This window comes from Suricata suricatta, chromosome 7 (assembly GCF_006229205.1).
Source record: "Suricata suricatta isolate VVHF042 chromosome 7, meerkat_22Aug2017_6uvM2_HiC, whole genome shotgun sequence".
NCBI classification, from domain to species: Eukaryota; Metazoa; Chordata; class Mammalia; order Carnivora; family Herpestidae; genus Suricata; species Suricata suricatta.
The window spans coordinates 4909683-4919037 of record NC_043706.1 but is presented as its reverse complement, the minus strand read 5'-3'; the positions used below and the strand labels follow the sequence as shown (position 1 = coordinate 4919037).

The window sequence follows — 9355 nt, the reverse complement described above, 5'->3', positions numbered from 1 at the left end:
GCAGTGTGGACCACACTCCCCCATGTAACTGGAAACCCCCGTCCTCGGTTCTGTCTCTGGAGTCTACATTGGACACTGCTTTTTGGCAGCTGGGTCTCTGTTTGTTGGGGTCCTGCTGATCCAACCTTTTCCCCGTCCCACATCCAAGCTGGGAAATGTTGGAGGTGCGCTCGGGGATTCTCTTGGCCAGGACGCAGTACGTCACTCGGTGACTGCATGTTTTCAGGGCCTGCAGGCTTGCTGGTCCTTGTCGAGGAAGGCTGACTGAAAGAAAAGGGCTCCCTCGATTCTGAAGAGTTAGGCACATGACGTCAAGCACACCTGCTTATTTTATGTCAAAGGACTGCAGTCCCAGGGGCTAAAGTCGTCTCTACAAATGGCAAGGTCTGATTAAAACCACCTAGAGGGGCGCCGGGGTGGCTCAATTGGTTAAGCCTCCGACTTCAACTCAGGTCATGAGCTCGTGGTTCGTGGGTTCGAGCCCAGCATTGGGTGTTGTGCTGACAGCTCAGAGCCTGGAGCCTGTTTCAGATTCTGTGTCTCCTTCTCTCTCTGCCCCTCCATTATTCGCACTCTGTTCTCTCTGTCTCAAAAATAAATAAACATTAAAAAATAATAAATAAATAAAACCACCTAGAATCACAGTAGCAGTTAGGAGGAACCTTCTAGGTATAGAAGATTACTTGAGAAGTGCACGTGGCAGCACAGATTCCCATATGAAGCAAACCGGCGGGGCTGTGTATTTGAATTGGCAGGCAGACGCCTCCACAAAGGTTCAAAATGCCCATGTAGGCTGTGCCGCCGGAGCGCTCGCTCGCAGGTCCCCGCCCCGCCGCGCCAAGGTCCCGGTCCCCACCCGCGCCTCCGCCCGCTCTGCGATGAGGGTCCTGGGTGGGCGCTGCGGGGCGCTGCTGGCGTGCCTTGTGCTCGTGCTCCCCGCATCCGAGGCAAACTTTTTGTCAAAGCAGCATGCTTCACAAGTTCTGGTTAGGAAACGCCAGGCAACTTCAATATTTGAAGAATCCAAAGAGGGTAATCTGGAAAGAGAATGCATTGAAGAACTGTGTAATAAGGAAGAAGCCAGGGAGATCTTTGAAAATAACCCTGAAACGGCTTATTTTTATCCAAAATACTTAGATTGTCTTGGCTCTTTCCGAGCTGGATTGTTCACTGCTGCACGTCAGTCAACCAATGCCTACCCTGATCTAAGGAGCTGTGTCACTGTCATTCCAGACCAGGTTAGTCCTCTACCATGCAAGGAAGATGGATATATGAACTGCAAAGATGGCCAAGCTACATTCACTTGCATTTGTAAATCAGGTTGGCACGGAGACAAGTGTGAATATGATATAAATGAATGCAAAGATCCCTCAAATGTGAATGGAGGTTGCGGCCAGATATGTGATAATACACCTGGAAGTTACCACTGTTCCTGTAAAAGTGGTTTTCTTATGCTTTCAAATAAGAGGGATTGCAAAGATGTGGACGAATGCTCTTTGAAGCCAGACATTTGTGGCACAGCTGTGTGCAAGAATATCCCAGGATACTTTGAATGTGAATGTGCTGAAGGCTACAGATATAACCCCACATTAAAGTCTTGAGAAGATGTGGATGAGTGCTCTGAGAACATGTGTACTCAACTTTGTGTGAATTACCCTGGAGGTTACTCCTGTTATTGTGATGGGAAGAAAGGATTCAAACTTGCCCAAGATCAAAAGAGTTGTGAGGCTGTTCCAGTGTGCCTTCCCTTGAACCTTGACAAAAATTATGAATTACTTTACTTGGCAGAGCAGTTCATAGGGGTGGTTTTACATTTAAAGTTTCGTTTGCCAGAGATCACCAGATTTTCAGCTGAATTTGATTTCCGGACCTATGATTCAGAGGTATTATCCTGTATGCAGAATCTCTTGACCACTCATGTTGGTTCCTGATTGCACTTCGTGATGGGAAGATTGAAATTCAGTTTAAAAATGATTATACAACCAAAATCATAACTGGAGGCAAAGTTATTAGTAATGGTCTGTGGAATACGGTCTCTGTGGAAGAATTAGAATACAGTATTAGTGTAAAAATAGCCAAAGAAGCCGTAATGAATATTAATAAACCCGAAAGCCTTTTTAAGCCTACAAATGGATTTCTAGAAACTAAAGTTTATTTTGCAGGATTGCCTTGGAAGGGGGAGAATGTACTCATTAGACCGATTAACCCTCATCTAGATGGATGTATACGAGGCTGGAATTTGATGAATCAAGGAGCTTCGGGAGTAAAGGAAATTATTCAAGAAAAACAAAATAAGCATTGTCTTGTCACTGTGGAGAAGGGTTCCTACTATCCTGGCTCTGGAGTTGCCCAATTTAACATAGATTATAATAATTCATCTGACGGAGAGGACTGGCAAATAAATGTGTCCTTGAACATTCGTCCATCCACGGGCACTGGTGTTATGTTTGCCTTGGTTTCTGGTGTCACCGTGCCCTTTGCCTTGTCCTTGGTAGACTCCGCCTCTGAAAACCTTCAGGATATCCTGGTATCTGTTGAAAATATGGTAGTATCTCGGATAGAGGCCATAAGTCTGTGTTCCTATCAACAATTCCATCTGGAAGTAAGAGTCAACACAACTAGTCTGGAGCTGTTGACTTCACTTAAAAATTATATCGTCTACTCCGAAGGCCTTCAAAGTCAACTTGCCATTTTGGTCAAAGCAATGAAAAAAAACAGTGGCCACTTACCTGGGTGGCCTTCCAGATATTATTCCACTCAGCGCCACACCAGTGAATGCCTTTTATAATGGCTGTATGGAAACGAACATTAATGGTGTTCAGTTGGATCTGGATGAAGCCATTTCTAAGCATAACGATATCAGAGCTCACTCATGTCCATCAGTTTTGAAAAACCCAAAAAAATTTTAAGGCATCTTTCCTGAACTGATAATATATTTTTCCTGTGTGTAATTATACTTATGTTTGAATAATAGCTGAAGGGTTTTACCTGCAATGTGCAGAACTTGATTATTTTATGGGTACTTTGACTTTCCTGGAATTTCCAAGGTCTTTTATCAAGAGAACAAGATCCTTTTGGGATACAAGTCATTTTTAAAAATTCTTACCTCTGTTGCTGCCTAGAAATTAAATAATGAAATACATAAATATTTCTAATGTGAATTTTTTTTTTGCTACAAATGACATTTCCTCATTCTTATGTTTGCAAAAGTAGAATTTAATTTTATCACCATGAGCTAGTGTTTCTATATCTGTGTTTTTTGGAAGGCAGAGAAGTAAACTGAAACAAAAGTATGTACTAAATACTTGTGTTGATAGCAGATACAATCTTATTTGTTGTTTCCTAATGAAGGCGGAAGGAGAGACAGTGGCCCAGTAAGTATGAATTGAATGGAAGGCTTTAGCTTTATTCCCAAGCATCTCCTCAGGGGGACAAGTTTTGCCTTCATTTTTCTTTCACTTAGCTTCACATTTGAACCAGTAGCTCTCATGAGTTACAAAACAAGTGCGACACATGTTCCCAAGAGCACATGGTTGTTGCTGGTTAGTAATTGGATTTTAGGAAGATGAGATACTAGATTGTGCTGGAATGGGTGTGGAAACCTGAGTTGGGCATGTTCCTTAAATTTGGCTGCAGGGCACACAACTCTAGATTAGAAAAGGCGGAGCCTAAGTGGAAAGGATGACTGAGAGAACGAATAAATTGGAAGTTCATAGTTTTGCCTGCATCCAACTTTAATTACCAGGGTAATTTGCCAGATGTGATTACTGCAGGACAAAAAGAACTCGGAAAAGTAGAACATAAGGAACAAAAACATAACCACACAGCGGCATAGTTAAGATTGTGTCTTTGGCGTAAGGATGTAAGAGTGCCACGTCCTTGTTGGTAATGTGTTTCAAGTGGCAGTTTTATCACTCCTAAATCTACCAGTCACATTAGGTATGTATCAGAGTTTTCACCGATAGTTTTGGAAAACAAAATTTTTTTTCTACTGTAGATATTTAATATCATGTAAAACATAATAAATTGGAGTATATTCCAAAAATGAACAAAAAAATTCCCATGTAGCTTCATTTAAAGATTCATTACAAAAGGTGAATACCAAAATATAATTCTTACTGTTTCCGTCCACCTCCTTCAATTTGTCTTTCTCGTTGTCTTCTGTCTGCATTGCCTTTACAGGGTTCTAAACAAAGTCAGCAAAGTTAATGACACCCTGATATCTACTCTTAAAAGAGGGCCCCATCTTGGACCCTTGCAGAGTTGACAAGCCTCTTGAGAGAGTTTCTGGAAAAGTGTTACTTTATTCTCTTAACCAGCCACGGGAAATTAAAAATTAGTGACAAATCTTGCCGAGGTGTGGTACGTATCACGCCTACAGAGGGGACTGGGGAACAACTAGACATGCTAGGTAACGGTGACGGTTCTTCCCAGAGTCAGCTCCCCTGGGTCTGTGAGTGTGTAGTGCTTGGTAGAGAAAGAGTACATAGCACAGTGTCTCTTTCTTCCTAAATGCAGGCCATTGGTCATTGATCTTTGGGAAATAGAAAGAGAGAAAGTTGCAGTGTCCCTTTTTTTCTAAACCCAGGCCATTGGTCATTGATCTTTGGGAGAGACTCTAGAAATTTTGAAGATAGTACTTTTTACTCCCTCTGAGGTCCACGGGGTTGTTTAGTGTTGCCAGACGTATTTACCATTTTTCCTAAAGGAAAGCTGACAAGATATTTGAAAGGATTTAATGACTCTATGATTAGAAACGTGGCCAGGTTGAAGGGGCATCTGGGTGGCACAGTCGGCTAAGTGTTCATCTCTTAATTTCCACTCAGGTCATGATCTTGAGCTCCTAGGATCAAGCCCTGTGTTGGGCTCTGTGCTCAGCTTGGAGCCTCGTGGGATGCTCTCTGCCCCTTCCCTACTTGTTTGAGAGCATGAGCGCTTGTGTTGTGCTCTGTCCTCTCTCTCTCTAAATAAATAAATATTTTTTTAAAAGTAGACCAGGTGGGAAGCTGATGTTCAGAGCCTGATAGAGATTTTTTTTAAGGTCTTCTCCTTAAGTTAACTGTAGACAGAGGGAAAGAAAACATCCTGAATCCTTTGTGCAAAATTGACTAGAAACATTCCAAAGGCAGACAGCTCTTAAATCTAGGATGTAGGTGCACCTGGGTGGCTTAGTTGATTAAGTGTCCAACTTCCGCTCAGGTCATGATCTCATGGTTCATGAGTTCAAGCCCTGCACCGGGCTCTGTGTTCTCAGCCTAGAGCCTGAGCCTGTTTAGTCATCTGTGTTTTGCTCTTTCTCTCTCCCCTGACCCTGCTTGTAGTATGTCTTACAAATTTAAATAAAAAACATTTTTTTAAAATCTGAAACATAGAAATCTTTTGAATCCCATCTTTGTTGGAAATGTCTCTGATATTTATTAAAAAAAACAACAAAAAACTAAGGATAATGTGTTAGACGTGTAGTTCAACCTATGAAGACATTCATTTAGGTTTCAACCAGACCAGCGTCTTAGAGGAAGAGTGAAACATTGGCTTTGTCTCACAGATCTTTGCGAATTTAGACATACAGCCCAGACACAATTCATTGGCAGCCTGCCCTTTTCCCAATCCTAATTTCCCCCTTATTAATCTCAAGAGACTTGTAAGTATTGTCCGTAGGAATCCAGGTGCTTCTTGGAGGAACGTAGACTCTCTCTCCCTGTGCCTGTGAGATAGAAAAGTGACCTCTTATCTCGACCCTCTCTCTCTCTCTCTCTCTCTCTCTCTCTCTCTCTCTCTCTCTCTGTGTGTGTGTGTGTGTGTGTGTGTGTGTGTGTGTAGCCCGACTCAGGGATCAATCCCACGATCCAGGGATCATGAAACCACACTTCAGGGAGGTAACTCTTATCTGAAGGAAGCAAAGGGGGAAGGCAAAGACGTTAAAATAAAAAGACCAACTGCTCCACAGCTTTCTTCGGTTCTTTCTCAAGAAAAAATACAAATCTTATGTGTCTTCTGCACACATAGTAGTAGAGAAAGGTTTAATCATTAGAGCAGTTTAATGGCTATTTATTCCAACTGTTCTTTCATAACTGGTGAGGATTGTATTATTCTACCTGATTCATGGAAGTAATTTCGAAATGAAGCTATAAGGTCTCTGTTTATGTCTGTCTATATGGTTTTTTGTTTGTTACTTTTTCTTTTTTAAATGTTTATTTCAAGAGAAAGAGAGTGTGAGCATGCACATGTAAGTAGAGGGGCAGAGAGCTAGAGAGAGTGAGAGAGAGAGAGAGAGAGAGAGAGGGAGAGAGAGAATCCTAAGCAGGCTCATTGCAGAGTCTGATGTGGGGCCCAATCTCACAACCTGTAAGATCGTGACCTGAGCCAAATCAAGAGTCAGGTGCTCAACCTGCTGAACCATCCAGTCACGCCTATCTGTGTGTATGTGTCCGTCCATTCCTATGGGTTACAGATGTGTGGGATTTTTCTGTCTCCCAATGGTATTTTCAAAACTAACTTGTAAAAGAACTCTATTTAATTGCCTTAAACATGTAAGTGCTCCTATAAATTTAATATTCAGGATTAAAACCAGTTTAAGTTTGTTGGTTTAATTAAAATTGTCATGCCTTTGGAGTAAAAAGTGCTGAATATGATACAGACGTACAACTCCTATCCTACTTGGTTTTATTAATCAAATAAGTCCTTGTTATCACTCATAGAATTTGTCATCAAGAAATAGCTGGGAAGGGCAACTGGGTGGCTCAGGTAGTTAAGGATCCAACTCTTGATTTCGGCACAGGTCATGATCTCAAGGTCATGAGATTAAACCCTCATCAGGTTCTGTGTTCAGCACAGAGCCTGCATAAGGTTCTTTCTATCTCTCTCCCTCTTCCTGTCTCTCCCCCACCTCCCTCTGCCCCTCTCTGCGACTTATACCCTTGCACTCTCTCTCAAAAAAGGAACAATGAACCCTAGCTTGGGATGATGTGTGACGTTGTCTACTGTCTTATGGAGTTTCTGCTGGTGATCTAAATATAATGAAGAACAAGTAGAATGATGTAAATAGGATAAAAAATACCTTTACGTGAAAATTTTAAAATGGTTCCCCAGATCTTTTTGGTAACCTAAAACTTTAAAGTTTTGCTATGTTAAATTATATAATGGATAGTCATTAATTATCTAGATGATTCCCAAATAAGGGAAAATACTAACACATTATTTACTAAACACAGGCTTCCTTCTGCAGAGGAGCTGCGGATAAATGGGTCCCTTAGTAAACGTCCTTTCTCTGAACACTTTGCTATGAGAAAGCATATGTTTCTAGATAATAATAAAAAGTCTTTAAAAATTTTTGCCATGCCACAGAATGTTAATATAATACAAAGTTCATAATTGTTTACTTCTTTACTTTCACTAAAAACCAAGATGTTTATTGTTAAACATACTGCTACATTTTTAAAGCTACTAGAAATAATAAAGGAAACCCCTTTGTATGAAAAGAGAGTTATAGTTACCTTTCCAGTAAAAGGCAGCATGAGAAATGGAGATACATTTTTGTTGAGGAAAATAGTTGTCAAAGGTTTGTGGAAAAGAAATCTTTGGGAGGGATTTTATACTTGGACAGGGCTGGTTAAGATTAGAATACATTTAAACAAGTTAAATAAATTTTAATATCAAAACTAACCTGGTCCTGGGGCACCGGGGTGGCTCAGTTGGTTAAGCAGCCGAGTTCAGGTCAATTGTTTTTTGTTTGTTTGTTTGTTTTACAAATCTACACCTTTATTTATTTACTTTTCAGTAGCTTAAATCCTTGAAGGGTACAGCATCACATGGATTCTGTGGCCAATGGCTTTAGCAGGAAGGTTGCTTCGGAATTTGGCGCGAACCATGCCACTTTTTCCATGAACACGAGTTACTTTTCCCCAGATTACTCTGGTTTTATTCAGTTTGCCACCAGGAGTCACTGTGTTGTTTTTTGCTTTGTACACTTAAGCACATTTCTTGCCTAGATAGAACTCAGTTTCATCTCAGGCATAAACACCTTCAATTTTAAGAAGAGCTGTGCGCTCCCTCTGGTTCTGAAGACCCCGCTTATAGCCAGCAAAAATGGCTTTGGGCCACAGCCTTCCAGACATATTTGTCGTTTCAGGAGTCCTGTTCCCAGCAGGCCTCACTTATTTCCACCCAAAGTTCCCAGGTCAGGTTATGATCTCATGGATCATCGGTTCGAGTCCCACATCGGGTTCTGTGCTAAAAGCTCGGAACCTGGAGCCTGTTTCAGATTGTGTGTCTCCCACTCTCTCTGTCCCTCCCCCACTTGGGCTCTGGCTCTATCTCAATAATTAACTAATTAATTAATCAACTAAAAAGGATAATTTGATAGAAAATTAGAGTTTGGTTTTCTCTCTGTTACAAGGAGAGAGTTTGCATTAGGTCTGTTCTCCGTAAAACAGGACACAGGTGACAACACTGATTATCTTTCCCAGGCGTTGGCTGGATCATCATATTTGAAAGAGACGTGCATAGACTCAGATAGGACCAGATAGTGTTTTGGAACTAGAATTGACCTTACAGAGCTAATAAATTCCTTGGTGAAAGAACATCCATCTGGTACCATGTTTAAAAGTTAAAAGGTATCAGAGTCACCTGGGTGACTGAGTGGATTAAGTGTCTGACGTCAGCTCATCTCACCATATCGCGGTTCCTGGGTTCGAGCCCCGCATTGGGCTCTGTGCTGACAGCTAGCTGAGAGCCTGGAGCCTGTCTTCACATTCTATATCTCCCTCTCTGACCCTCCCCTGCTAGCGCTGTCTCTCTCTAAAAAAAAAAAAAGACTAAAACACTTAAAAGGTATAAACAAAACAAGGTTTAAAAGAACTTTATATTCCATCATTGTCCTTACTACATTTAGGTAAATAATTCAGCCACGTTTAATGCAAACGAATTAGTTTTTCTATGATTATCTTTGGTAAAGAAATGAGGGCGATTGTAGCAAGAAAAATTATGTTTCCAGTTGTGCAGACATTAGACTCTAGTCTTGTTACTCATCTCTGAGGTTTTGTTACGTACCTGTAAATCAGATTTGATCATGAATTCTTCTAGTTTCCTCAAATATCTAGCTATGACTCACCAAACTGCCAACTTTCCAGTTGTCTTCCACCTTGACTTGCAACCACGGAGAACAGAGGCCGCCCTTGAATCTCCTGCCAAGGTCCTGTGCCAAGTGGTCCTCACTGAAGTTCGGGGACTTGCACGTTGGATACCCACGTCACAGCTGAAGAAGGCTGAGCCTGACTCGGGGTCCCGTACAGACCCTGGAGACCTCCATGTCGGCTTGCCGGGGAGAAGACGCGGCGGACACGGAGGTCGACTCCCT

General features: G+C 41.7%; 2 pseudogenes; one reads left to right on the top strand and one right to left on the bottom strand.

Annotated features, from left to right (window-relative positions):
• Window positions 1-818: 818 nt before the first annotated feature.
• LOC115295649 lies at window positions 819-3135 on the top strand (annotated as a pseudogene).
• A 4646-nt stretch (window positions 3136-7781) lies between these two features.
• Window positions 7782-8157, bottom strand: LOC115295655 (annotated as a pseudogene).
• Window positions 8158-9355: the final 1198 nt, after the last annotated feature.